We start from the raw sequence: 15,134 nt of genomic DNA, 5'->3' as shown, positions 1-15,134 counted from the left end.
AGTTCGATCGCGGGTTTGTTGTTATGGTCGTTTTTGTTCACGCTCCTAGAAGTCAGCCAATGCACGAGGAAAAACAGCCATTCAGTAAGAGCAGTCGGGTCCCATGGTTCGTAAAGTTGGTGGCGGAATTACAGCTTGGCCTTTTGTAATACCTTTCACAAGTGAAATTACCAAACACCTCAGGTTTGACGGAAGATATCGGTATTGGTACATATGAACATCTTTGAGCGCCTTACAAAATAATAATTTAAAAGCTTGTCTTACAAACCCAGCTACAAGATAACTTTTAAGTGCTTTTCCTGAGTGTCAGTTGTCTTTTGTAGAGATGTACAGAACCAAAACTACACTTAACAAGCCGATCTACTGCGGTTTAAGTATCCTCCATTTGTCCAAAACGGTGATGTACGACTTTTTAATCAACTAAAACAAGACTACAAAGACCGAGTGAAGTTGGTTTATATAGACACAGACTCTTTGTTGATCTTGGTTCAAACGGAAGACGTGTATGTATAATTAAGAAAAATCAAAGACAAAGACAAGATTTAAGTAACTACCCTCCAGAGTCTGAATTGTATTGTCCCAAAACAAAAAGGTTATCGGAAAGTTTAAAGACGAGTTTGGTGGTAAAGTCGTTTCTGAGTGTGTTTGTATCAGACCTAAAATGTATTCTATATTAACTTGTCAACACTCTATATGGAAAATTCGGTGAAAAAGTAAAAGGGGTCACCAAGGTCACAACGAGCAAACAAATAATCTGAAAGTCGTGTACTATTTTCCGTCCATTCTTCTTTGGCTTGAGCAAACTGCTCCATGGCCAAATCGTGTCTATTGAGTTCTTCGTCTACAATATATCTGAAGGAAAAGACTTAACCAAACATTACCACCCGTAAATGCTAAAGCATTTGTCACCGCTCCAAAGATCACCATTTCAATACTAACAATTTGTTTCTTTTAAAAAGCTCAATTTGTTTTAAAACGTTAGCATTAAAAACTAAAAACGTACTAAACATGAATTACAGTAAAAAGCTCAAAGTGCCCAGAACCTTCAAAGGTTCAATCAAAGTAGTGATTACTCTCAGCCGAGTACCATCGCTGCCAATCAAAAGCTAATCACGATCGAGGCTACCACCCTTGGGTAACGACGACGACGTTATCATTCCCGGTACGATCAAAACTCGCTTTTAAACTCGATCTAGACGGAGCAATGGGTGACAACAGAACCGTGTACAACAACCTGGCTCTTACCTTGGTCGAAGAAATTTCTGTTAAACTCCAGGGTCATTCCATCTCGACTTATATCGATGCCGACGTGTTTCACAACTTTAAAGTAAAGTCAACTGGTCGCCCCCTATTCAGACCAAAAACATGGCTTACTACGGTGTTTAGAAAGAGAAAACGTAGGCCCTAGCCAAGATTAGACTCGGAGCGGGGGAGCCCAGTGATCAAGCCAACGATGGAAAAGACAAAGCAATCGCTGACGCTGACGGTAACCGGTAAGCATAGACATCGAAATGTTAACAGACCACTTGCCGTTTTTGCCTTCGTCTCTGAAGCAACCTTTGATTTATGTGCTCACGTTTAACGATCAAGATAAAGTAGTCAAGTCTTCGGACACCGCAGCCCAATACGCGATCTCGGACCTGACGCTTGAATGGGAAGTCGTCACTAATCGAGAACTCGCTCAAACTCTATAACAAGCACAGATGAGCAGTTAACAAATCGGATACCCTCTGGAACGTTGTCATCAACCAAATACCTCAAGGTCAAAACCCCCCAAAGGTTCAACCCCAACATCACTAAGACTCTAATGAGGGCAGAAGGCAAACCAAACCAACTTACCAACACTGGAACGAAGCAAGCACGTTTTGGGAGACTCTCAAACAGAATCTGGTCGAGGTGAGCCAAAGACCTAAACATGATGGGTACCGATTTGGCTGACTAAGAAAAATACAGTATGTGGCTCGATTTTAGAAGTACTGTTGACAACATGGGTCATGGTAGTGGACGCAGAGTAGGTTATTCAGGTGGCATCATGACACAAATGACCCGAGAAGCAGACACCGCGGGCCCACTGACGATGTACGTGTAAATAACGACGCCATTATTCGGCATACTTCTCTAAGTGGTATTCTCATAATGTGCCAGGATTGAAGGAAATCGGAACACAGCAAGGACCGAAAGAAAACTGAAAAACACCGAAAAACCGGCTGCTGTTAAAAATTGGATTTTTTTTTACTTAATCACGATGTTACTATTCCGTGCATATTTCATTTTTTCAAATCAAGTTTAATGATCTAAAGCATCTCTCTCTTAATTCTTATAACACCAACTTGTTTACTTTAGAGAAATTCTTTGTTACGAAAAATCGGTCTCCTGACAACTTCCAATACCCCAACCACATGCATTGACTTGCATAAATGGGTATTGCACAATGACGCATTTTCCCCCTTATTAATCCATTTTTCCCCCAAATCGCTGCAGGCCGCTTTTGAGGCAATATGAGGTTTTTCTGTTCAGGTCTGTGGAAAGGTGTCTTACACCTCACAATCGCAAAACACAGAACTAAAACAATAGCTGTTTTGGTCGGTGACCGAAACAGCTTAAGAAAAAGAAACAAATCTTAAGAAAAACAAAAGCTGCCTTGGCCGGTGACCAAAACAGCTACAAAATAATAAAAAATAAAAAAATAAAAAAATTAAAAAAATCCCAACAAAAACAAAAGCTGTTTCGGCCGGGAAACGAAACAGCTAAAACAAAATCTTGACAAAAAGAATACCTTTTTGCAAAATGCGAACCCCCCACAAAAAACCTTGACGAAAAGAATGCAAAAAGCCAAAAAATCAAAAGAAAAACATAAAGCTGTTTCAGCCAGCTAAACATCTCATTATGCGTACAAACACAGCTGGAAATACCCAAACATTAACGATGGTATTTAAATGTGAACGGGAGCAGCTCGAAATTTTCGACCGGAGGAATTCATCCGTTTTTGGTTAAGTATATATTGGCAATATATACTTAAGTATAATATTGGGTGATACCGGACCTTTGATTGGAAGAGAATATTCAGAATCATTGGGTCTGGTATCCAGATTAATCTGCACGCGGTCACAAGTCACGCACGTACGCGCATATTGGGCGGTCTCTTCCCCTTCAGCTATCACCGGCATGCCCCGAAACGCGATGTACTGCTGTTGAGTTGCACGGAACAGACATCAGTGGTCCTCACCAGCGGCTTATATTTGCCAGAGTTGTGGACTCGAATCAGACTTGGATTTGAGTCGGACTTGAATCGCAATTTTTGTGCCTTGGGGCTTGATTTGTTGTGACTTGGCTTGGACTTGCAAAATGACCTGTGATTTGATTTGGACTTGCACATTATGACTTGTTTCCAACGCAACCACTCCTCAATCGAACCCACTGAAGTTTACCAACTTTAACATCTTAATAATTTATCAACTTATCTTTTTATCAACTTATTCGCCTTGCATTCTTAAGATAATCAGCTTCAAACTTTGTTTGGTTTGCGATTTCAACTTTGATCGTCTGCCCAAGGCCACGTCTGAATCACTTGGCTGTCGCTTGCAATCACGCATGACCCCATCTGTAGACTCCACAGCCATGGACTATTAAAGCCGTAGCCAAGTTAAAATTTAGACGAACAATCTTTTCAATGTTTGGTATTGCACTGGTATATATTAAGGTACATCATGACCTCTACACTCAACAATCTTTGAGGAGGATCTACTCCCCGGAAAAGGATGTATCTTTTAAAAATGCCCTTAAGTTTGTTTATTGAGGTAAATAAAGCAGGATGACATATAAAGTCAATAACAAAAATAGCTGTACCCGCGTGGTATTAATAAGAATCTTTGTTGTTGATTTGGGGTTAAATAAAAAGGTTTCAATGATTTGTAAAAACATTTTTATGGGTGCTTTTGTTATTTTATATATGTCTGTTTCGTACCAATTACGTCTAATGACGTCTATATGAAACGAATGGATTACACGCTGGTGTTCCTTTTGCCTTATTGAAGGAAGTAATTAAATGGCTCATCTGTAAATAGCATCAGGGCAACATCAACAGGTTTTTTCACTTTGTCATAAAAAAAGCCATGAACTGAGTTTTCCATGGCTTCTACTCGCAACTCATTTAATATCGCGTCAGTTTGCCAGGTCCCACTTCATCTAGGGGATTAACTTTCAACTCATCAAAGAAAAATTCTTGAAAGCTGAGAGGTAGTGATTTGTTCAATGAAATACATTTTTCCCTCAGTGCTTCCAGTTGCTTGGAAATGTACAGTTCCCTAAACTTACCCTTTAGGTTGTAGTCTGCTATACTTTCTCTAGCTACGGTTATAGTCTGGCATTTTGTTGTGCCCGATCATCCTGTCTTTAGGTGTTTATTCCAGATCTCATCGATAGAGAGTTCCATCTTCCTGTCGGCCATTGGAGACAGAAAAATGTGCATGTGAAATATGTAGCTTTGCAAATTGAGGGGTTCTGATAAGGAGTCGGATGGCTACCTGTGGGTTGGTTTCAGGTGGGAAAAGTTCCGGGAAATAAAACTTTACCGAGATACAATAAAGTTATTAATGTCTGCTCTACATCATAATGACAGCTCAATGACCTTTTTTGATTGGACAAAAATCAATCCAAGATGAAAGTACCGGTGTATCTGGCTTTCCCGTGAGAAAACACGTCCGGTTGGCTAAAATACTGTTTACCCTTTTCTCTCTGCTCAAATACTGTGCTCCATCCCGGTCCAGTTTACAAAAAAATTAAACTTTGTTCATTTGTAATTTTTCTTTGGCAAGACTTTTCCTTAACAATGCATCCCACATTCCATGCATCCAGAGGTAAGATATCCTTATTTCATCGCAGATGGGCGAAAAAAGAAAGCATAACTAAACAAATTTCACTTTGTCGAAAATGTGATTGGCTTCGACACTTCGATTTTCAATGCGATGACATCGTGCAAACGGTGTTGGATCGGAGGGGAAAATGTAAAGGCACGTTTTGCTGAGTTCTGCGGACCAACAGAGGGCGTTTGTTCGTGGGTGATCGACAATATTTTTCTAGTGAAAACATCGATTGAAATTTCCTTTTTTATGGGTGTAAGGGGCATTTCCCCGAACATACAGCGATTTTACCTTGACAAGGGATATTTACTCTCTTGATATGTTACAAATTTGTGGCATTTTACCGTGGGTACTGGAAGGCACTCTAACAAATGTGTAATCGTAAATATTTTTGTTTTGTGTTATTTTAGTTGACTTTTTTCAAGGTTATATTAACGTATCATCAAGGAATCGACCCATATTATACTCTACACCATTCCAAGGGATACATCTATGCAACATAAAAACGCAATGTTTTATTTTTAAGCGAAGTTTAATTTGCCTCCACAGATTTTTATATTGAAACAAAATGTGAAATTTGTTCATCACATTTTCTACTTACGTTAGATAATACCTTAATTAAAACTGTTATATCTCAGAAACAGAACATGAAATTTCAAAACAAAGGTTTTTACACTTAAAACTTAAAACTAACGGATGAATTAGGTTACAAGTAAGTTATCAAGGGTGTTGGGGCAGGAAAGTCTGACATGAGAGTTGGGTAATGGAGAAATATTGATTGCAGGGTAAGGGGATCACGGTCGTCAAAGAGGAGATCAAGCAGATGAGGCAAAAACGGTGAACGTAAAGAGGCCCGACGACAGCTTTAAAGTAGATTCGTGTGACATGCGCTTAAAGGAGTAGTTTTTCTGCATGTGTTTTCAGCCCATTGACTTTGTACATGTTTTCAAGCCACCATTACGGTAACTTTTACATCTGTGATCGTTTTAAGTTACAGGCAACAAAGACTCTCTGTACAAGAGGTATTCCAGATTGATGACGTCATGATGATGCCACCTTGTGATTTTGTAAAAATAATTTTTTTAGCTGTTTTGGCTGTTTTTAGCCCATTGACTTTGTACGTTTTCAAGCCACCAGTATGGTAACTTCGCAATGCTTGATCGTTACAGCCATCAAAGACCCTGATACAAAATTATTGTAATTGGATGACGTCATGCTGACCTCATCGTGTGACTTCCTATTGATTTTCAATAATTAATTCAGCCAATTGACTTTAAGACATCATCTTCTGATATTTTGTAATAATTTTTATTTTTCCCCATTAAACAACCTGAAATCCGAAACAGCTCTGTGGTTGTTGCTATAACAACCACTATCTCTAGTTAATTTTCCTTTTGTTTTGGTCTTCATATTATTTTGTTGTTCCATAGTAAGGTGAGGCTATTTCTTGGTCTCGTTGGATAGACGGAGTGTTTTCTAGTTTTTATTCATGTGTTAAGGAAATTATGTGGGCACCATCCTGAAGAATAATACACGTCATTGACACTGGAACCTTAGGTCCTTCGAAGTGCTAGAGCACCTAGGTGTCGTTTTTAAAGCAAGTTGCACTTTAACGACCTTTTGTCTGAACGATGATCGGGAACACGTCGTTGTTTTTTTTTCGGAACTGCTGAATTATTCGTGAAAACAGTGTCATCTGCAGACTTACCGGGGAGAAGTGCGGTCTGCACTAAAAAATCATTAAGTTATTTAAAAAGGGTGATTCATCCATTTGCCATTAATATTTATCGATGCCGAAGACTAGTGTGCGAGGTGAAGTTCAGGCTTTTTCTTTCTTTTGTTAAATTTCCCTGTTACTGCACCTTGGAAGGTTGCATGCGTGCGTGAGAACGAATGATGTCAATTAACTGAAAATTTTGAAAAGTAAGCAGTCAGAAGTCGATGGTGTTGGTCTTTTCAGTATTTCTGCAGTCACAGACCTATGAACTATAGCCATTTATAGCCTGGAACAAAACCGCTGCCCATGGTTTGGATTCATCTCAAGTTTTGGACACAATATACCATCAAACAATATGAAGCAGTTTTGTTCAAGACACTTTATGTCAGATAACAACTCGCCATAACTATCGAAACGTGTTGACACCCAAAGGAGGTTTTTTTTATTAATGGCGGAGAAAGTCATGCTATGACGATATACACCATTTTCAGTGGTCTAAAGCACAGTTTGCTAGTATAATGTTTTTAGAGTTCACATTAAAATCACGTTGGCAATATCTGAATGGCCAGCCCACATTAGAAACTTAATTTTCATGGATGTTATCCCATAAATACTTATTTGATAGGGTGTTACGTGCTACCAAGAAAATACCTATTACAATACCATCTACGTCGCCGCCATACACGACAGCACCTGATTATTATCTAATCATTGATAGTCTCAGAAAAGCGAGTCAACCATTCACTCTGCATTTTAGCAGCCGACAAACAAACAAAAAGAGGAGACTACCGTAATAATGATGAACACTACGTGCTTTGATCCACATTACAGGCGCTTTATAAATACCTATGTGTTTTTAATTAGTATTACCGTGCTGCTTGATCGTCGGCATTACCATTTGCTAACCGACAGCATGTAAGAACCTGAATGAATTAGTTATTCGTGGTTTGAGCATCGGGGATCTGGATGCCACAAGGTAGGTGAGCTATTTTTTCAGTAGTTCATTAGAGTTAAAAGGAAGGGGTGTATTTTACAATGTTCCCTTTAATTTCTTTGAACAAATATTTGGCCCAAATGTCTAATGACAAAACCACTTTGCAAGCGGGGGCAAAGTAACAACACATACAAAGAAACACCCCCCAAAAACCCCAACTTAGTGGATTACGCATCCACAACCATAGATACAGCAGTGTTCAACAAAACAATTCGATTGAAATATAAAATTGTCCGGATCCTATAAAAGTGGCATTGATATCCTTTTCCGCACATTAAAATGTACACTTTCCCTCCAATTAAGGCCATGCCCATTGAAATGATTGAACATAGAATATTTTGACCTTTCATGCGATCGAACATGCCAATAAGCATGTGCGTGTGGTCTCTAAAGGGTTCTCAGCTATTTAATATAAGACATTGTCATGGTGATTACAAACACAGTTGAGATAAGAAAAAGACTGAAATTTTATAGGAGTCAAATTAGTGGTGATATTAGCTACTGAAAATAAAACAAATTCTGATCCAGCACCCCGCCCTAAAAAAAAATCCCCTAACAATGATTGTCCAGATGTTGATATCGTGACGTTACGTGAAGAACAACCTTGCCACGCGTCTCTGTGCAACACGTACAACGTTCGTCTTTCTTCCTGCAGACTTGAGTCAGCAATGCCAGATTCTGAAGTTTCCGAGAGCGATTTTGAAGCCGATTCTTCGGAGGAAGCCTTAACAGCTCTGATTGGAATTGCTGTATTTTTCAGCCGTGGCGCTTTTGGTATTCCAAACTCTTCGCAGAGCGTTTTCTCGTAGTCATTTGCTGTAAAATGGTCACTGAAGATGACACTCGTCGAGGACGGCCTGCACCAGTGTGCCTTGGTCAAGCGCACTTCTGCTGTCCAAATTTTCTGTAATGCCGGGTCTTCTAGGAACCTGTTCAGGCGTACACTGTCCTTTGGTGTATCGCTGCAACGACACATTTAGTCGGCATTGTAGCTTGCTGTGGCCAAATTTAAAGGATTTTTTGGCACGATACCTCAGCAATAATTCGGTCAGTTCACCTGTAACGCCGACGTCGCCGAGTCAGTGGCCCTCGCCTTGAAGATCAGGTTCTAAGTTACATGACGTCATCGCATCATGTGATGCATTACATAATTCATTCAGAGATTTCAGTGGGGAAAGTGGAGAGCACTAAAAAAATTGCAAAAAATTGTCAAAATCAGCCAAACGACGGAAACAAACGAAAAACGGACACAGTTCTTGTTTTTGGATCGAAACAGATTTATTTAACAGTGGTCTTGAATACCAGAGAACCTTTAAAGTACAAGTCAGTCGCGGGTGCCAGACTACCCTGTTGGCGGACTTATAAGGCATTGGCACGGACCCCCTTTCCCAAAATGAGATCATTGAAAAACAATACCGAATGGTTCAAAACATTGATTTGGTAAAATCGAAAAGAGGACAGTTTTTGTAAAACAAACCATTAGCAGGAAAAAGGGGTTTTCATGCTGAGTTCGCATTATTTGGGAATAGGTACTGACTGACAAAGCTGAGAGAAAATAACTTATTTTTGAAAATAAGACTAAAAATATTGAGATAGGTGCAGTCTTCAGCTGCTCACTGAACAACACTTGGAATTACGCGTTTAGGCCTGTTCATACTTGGCCTGTGAAAGCGAACACAAACGCCACTTATTTTGTGACGTCCAGTCAAGTATTCGCGCTTTGAATTTGCAAAAGTTGAAGCCATTTCAACCGGACAGAAAGTTCACTGTAAATCTTTCTTGACGTCGAATTGGCTTCGCTTTCATCTTCGCCTGACGGTTGAACGGCAAGTAACATCCCTGCACTGCGTCGTAGAGAGAAAGTGGTCCAACGCTACAAGGGCTGTTAATCCGGTTCTAGATTAGATCAGGACGAGTAATGTAGAGATCGACGGTACATGTATCAGGGGCAGGAAAGTCTGACATGAGGGTTGGGTGATGGAGATATGTCGATTGCGGGGTTAAAAAGGATAACGATCGTCAAAGAGGAGATCAAGTAGATAAGGCAAAAACTGCAAATGTGAAGAGGCTCGACGACAGCTTTAAGCAGATTCGTTGGTATAGTCTCTTTGGAACCAAAAAAAGCGACTCTGGTAACTAAATGGTAAGGATGGCGAATCGTCAACATTTTAACCTCTGCACAACGTCCATTTTTATTGCACCAAATTGAATCAAAAGGAGAGCTCAAATTCTACCCCGCGCGCAGTTCAACCGAGCACTCGGCCGCACACATCACACACACCCACAACCATCCCGGAATATCCAGCACAGCCACCCATCCCCCAATATGCACAAAAGTCCCACGTCCAAACATTCCATAAACATATATTCCACAGCCTAGCGAAAATGTCATGTCTTTCCCGCACAAAATTTTTAACAATTCAATGCACGGTTCATGCACATAAGACACACGGCTTCACTGTGAACCAACAACGATAGCAACAGTCATAGAACTTGCGCATTTCGAGACAAAACTTCCTAATTTCTGTCGCTAAAAAATCGAATTGTCCGTTTCCAAATCTATGACAAATTTGCACCATTGATATCTACATGTATAATAAAATGCGGATATTTACGATGGGCGGATAACAGGGGTCATTCTCTAACCCTACAGAAATAAAAGTGAGAAACAAGGGCTAAAAATTCTGACAAGGTTACCTGTAAAATTCGGGAAGGCAGTGCCAAAAACCTGCAGTGAACGGCAAATACCAATTTCAGCGTACAGTTCGTGTCAAATAAAAGTAACAATAAAATTCACAAAATGTTTTGCACTCGCCAAAGACAATTTACAAACATTAATAATTATACAGTCCTAATAATTAATATATCAATTTGCTACTAAAGGACCCTAGAAAATATCGCCGGCCAAAATGGTGATTAACGAACTTCACGAACAGAAATACATTAAGATAATTCGTTTGTTTTGTGCAAAGACTCCAATTAGGTGAACACCATACATGAAAATACGGGACTACAACTTGCCTAAAATAAGATAGACCAACAAGACAAACGGAAAGGAAAGACGCATGTAAGGAGTTTGTGCCCATTACATCAATAATGTACATTACAGTGCCATTACATCTCCCTCAATGCTCCCAGGCGTTTTGAAGTATTTTGAAGGTGCCAATATCAGCCGCATTCAACAAACGGCTGAAAAGAATTCCCGAAATTATTGAATGTCTTGGGTTGTCTTACCGGACAAAGTTAACCCTAGCCACAAAAAAGACAATGAAAAATGATTTATCACACCCCGACACGATAAGCTGACATGAAGTAATAATGATTTTTTTCTGTGGTTTTAAAAACTAATTTTCCTGTTCAAAATAAGACTAAACGAGTTTCATCAACCTCCTCCCTCACAAAAGTGTCGATACCTATCAGCTTTGACAAAACTGTAGCTAGAATAATATATGTGTGAATCTGATCTCTCGCTGCTGCACACGATACATGCATGTGTCTTTGGGTCATTTTTCGTTTTACCTTTTTACATTTTTCTCAAATAATTCACAATGAACAATAGTCTGACTGCTTCCAAATTAGGAATCCAGTAGAATCACGCCTAGTACAACGTTAGCGGGAACGCTTGACTGATGCGACACAAGGCTGTATCAGCCAGTTACTTTGTGTTTTATCAAAACATTGACCTTTTAGTTTTCCAGGAAACCTGGTTAACTGGCACTTTACAGTAAATTTGTGGTGTTAATTTGAGAAAGAAAAACAAATTCTCAATAAAGGGCTGTTATCTGTATTTATAGATAACAAAGGTGTTAAATTGAAACTCAGGTTTCACAGTGTGATCGTATCAACTATGCCTTAGCCAACATTTAATAGCCGTTGCCCATGTAACGTTGTCGGTTATCATCTAAGAGTCATAGTGCAAGAATAAAGTGCACATTCGGTGTCCATGGCAAGGGAAAGACGTGAAGCGTGTTACTGCTGCTCACATTTTAGCTGTTGAAACGAGTTATGAATAAATTGTGATCAATGCCAAGTCAGTATTGGCCTGACCTCTTGAGGGAGGAGCTATACATTAGCGCTTTTTTAATGCAATAGGTCCACAACTGTAAACACCTGCCTGGTAACACTTTGCTAATAGCATCAAGTAAGAGGCCTGAAAGTGTCTGGAAAGGATCTTCAGTCTGTTCTCTTGCTTGAGCCCGTGTTTCATAACTGAGGACAGACCATTCAGCAAACAGAAATGCAGTAATGGCGAAACTAGATGCTGTTTCCAAAGTTTTTGGGCTGACACTATTTTGGGGATGACCATTTCTTCCCTTTGTCACCAGTGCAATCAACTCCAAAAGACGATGTACGCCGCGAAAAACAGCTCACTGGAAGGGTTTGCCAGTGCATGCAGTAGACCCACACGCTCTGGTGTACTCTGCGGACGGGACTGCAGCATGGATAAACGATGCAAGTCTTTTAACTTCAACGATTTCAACAAAGTGTGCGAGCTGAACCGTGCCACAAGGCGAGAGTATCCCGAAGACTTCAATGCCACCCAAGGGATTGTGTACTTCGATGCAGATGAGGACACACTTTGCCACTCGCTGGGTGACACCGGTAAGTAACGGTATTAGTACTAAAGGCAATTAATACCCAGAGGTAAATCAGCCCTCTTCCAACTGCCAGGTAACCTCTAGATACAGTGGCCGCACAGGATCGTCAGTGAATCTACAACATTTATGTCCACGGCTTATTTTACCAGATACAGACGTACATCAATCATAACAGTTGTAACGGGCCATTAAGCAAGTTACTGTCTAAGCAAGAAAGTTGGTCAAAGACCAAATATAAAATTTCACTGACACTAACTTGCAAAAAGGACTTCTGCTGATTTTATGTCCATGTGTAACGTAGGAAGTACCACTCAGTTTTCATCACCATTTTGATAAAAGCCATTTTGAATGCGATGACTGCCAGGAAAGGTGCTAAGATAGTACCTTGACAAAATTTGAACACAGCATCAGTGGAAACAAGGGCAATTTTTGTTCATGATTGTCTCAGGTTTGGCACAATGAATGTGTCTGTTTGCACCGTTTTTGTTGACGGTTTTTAAAATTGTTTAGTGTTTAAAGTTGTTTAAAACCAGCCAACAGTACAGGTGAACAGGCAAGATCAGGATTGGCCGATTTTTGTTTAACCAACTTAAATGAAATGATATTTAAAATAGATTTAAATAAGCATTTTATTAATATTTTGAAAATGGCAACGGTGTCATCTACTGATTCGTAAATCGTCAGTTTTCACAAAGAGACAAATTGGCTCCAAATCATTTTTTTGTTTGGGAATTTTTTTTAGCAAAATCGACTAGGCTTTGCGATTCCTTCAACTTGATATACTCATTTTTTTCCCACCAAAACTAATGAAATCAGCAAAATCACAATGATCTCTGTGGGGCAAAATTAAACTAAACTAATTTGTTTGTTTTCACAAAGAGACAAATTTGTCTTCGATATGTACAACGTTGGCAAAAAGGGCAAACTACTTGCTTTGCAGTTTCACGAAGAGACAAATTTGACACCAGAAATGTATACATAATGTGACAATTTTACATATGGCACACACGATTGGAAAAATGTGTTCGATGTGGGCCATTTTCATTTTCAAGAGTCACACATATTTTAGAGTTTTTCACGAGCATACGATCGTGTTTGTTTATGAAATAAACAATTTTAATTGAGTTCTATAAATATGATATTGTAGTTTTGTATCATTTAAGCCCCCCTCTTTCACGGGCTATCATTGATTAAGTGAAAGGAATGCTGAATACTGGAAAAATTAGCATTTTAATTAAAAACAGAGCAACTTCAAATGTGTTGAAATCTATAGCTTTTACTTTCCGATGAGACTTTCGTCACTTCATGAAACTGTAACGAAATGTTTCCAAGTTTCTTTCATATGTGACCGGACGTGGGATTCTAGGCCGCCCCTGGTAGTGGGGTGGTAGGTCCATCCTCCAGTGATAGAAGATGAGGCACTCTCCCTTGACTGATTCCCCCAAAGAATTCAGTCGGAAACCGGATGTTGATTTAATTGATTGATTGATTTAATAATTACTTGTGGCTTTCATCTCATCAGCTTCTTTCGGTAAACATTTCCCTGTATGCAAAATTGTTGCATAAGTGGTTACAACCAAAGATATTTATTGTATACAAAATACAACACATTTAATACACTTATACATCTAGTGTACACAATGTTGTAAAAATGTCAAGTTGAAACATTGTATCAACACTTCGTGGTAAATAATTACCCTGGTGTGGTGGCTTAGCAGTGATGTTGCCTAAAGTGGTGCAGGAACCCTGTGGCAGGCAAGTTCCCCAAAAGCTTGAGCTAATGCAAACATAATCCACAAAAGTGGCATGATAAATAATATTCTTAACTACAGGGATTATAGAACTGCAGTATGAATACTTGTATAGAATGCTCACCGCATAAAATATAGACAGCGTACCCCATCTTGTAAGTAAGCACACTATGAAAAGCAATGGCCGCGCGACCCACCGATGCGAGTCGTACACAGCCCCAAGCTCCATCCACTGCGCGGTGTTGCACACACGAGGCGTACAGCGCACACCACGTCCAACGTAAATGTAACGTAACGTGCCTTGTGTGTATACATATACATGTGTATAACGTATGCCACACAGCAATCTATCGCAGAAGAATCCCGAACAATATGATCATAAAACCACTCAAAAAGTGAATCAAAATCCCACTATCAACTGACATGCTCTATAATGATCAGCGGTTATGATGATGATAAGCCCTGTGAGGGTTCTTAACCACAAAAAGTACAGAAAGTGAAGAATTTTGGAGCAACACTTTCTTACCTGGGCGTTGCTCGATCAGTAGCGAAATGGCCGCACCCGAGAAAGTTCTCGAACGACCAACGCCCACAGCCATAAGGCACTGTTCATAGCGAGGATTCCGGACATATTGCTCCGCCATTCATAAAAAGTGTAAATGCGGATCATTCCAAACCCAAACTAAGGTAACACATTGGAACTTCCCATGGAACACTAGCAAAACAATGTTTACAATTAGTTAATTTATAATTGAATGTCAATTAAGGGGTATAACCTTAATTGGGACATAAATCGTGATTCCAAAAGTACTGTTTGTTATGGTGGATGTTCAGGCTTATGTCATGGAAAGTGTAGAGTGGTTTTCGGGCTGCATAATTAATTAGATAAATAGTTTTCCATGCGATAAATTAGAACTACAAAGTACACAGCAGGTCACTACACATATTTGAAACAGTAAATGCACCTCTCCGATGCCCTCAATACCGTCGTTTCTGCAGTCAGTCAGATTGGTCGGTCGATCGATCGGTTAGCCGGTTAGTCGGTTGGCCAGTAGGTCGGTCCTTCCGCCCTTCGTGGGTACAAAGGGCACCATGCTATGACTGCCGTCCAGTCAGCGAAGTGACCAGACATAAAGACACCAAATATGATATCTTGAGATAATTGGTCCGGTTGCCCAATTTTTCTGCCTACCCATTTTTTTTTTCGATACCGTC

Source organism: Acanthaster planci, linkage group LG16, assembly GCF_054643075.1.
Source record: "Acanthaster planci isolate LZ-2023a linkage group LG16, COTS_SCS, whole genome shotgun sequence".
Lineage (NCBI taxonomy): Eukaryota > Metazoa > Echinodermata > Asteroidea > Valvatida > Acanthasteridae > Acanthaster > Acanthaster planci.
This window is presented reverse-complemented; position numbering follows the sequence as displayed.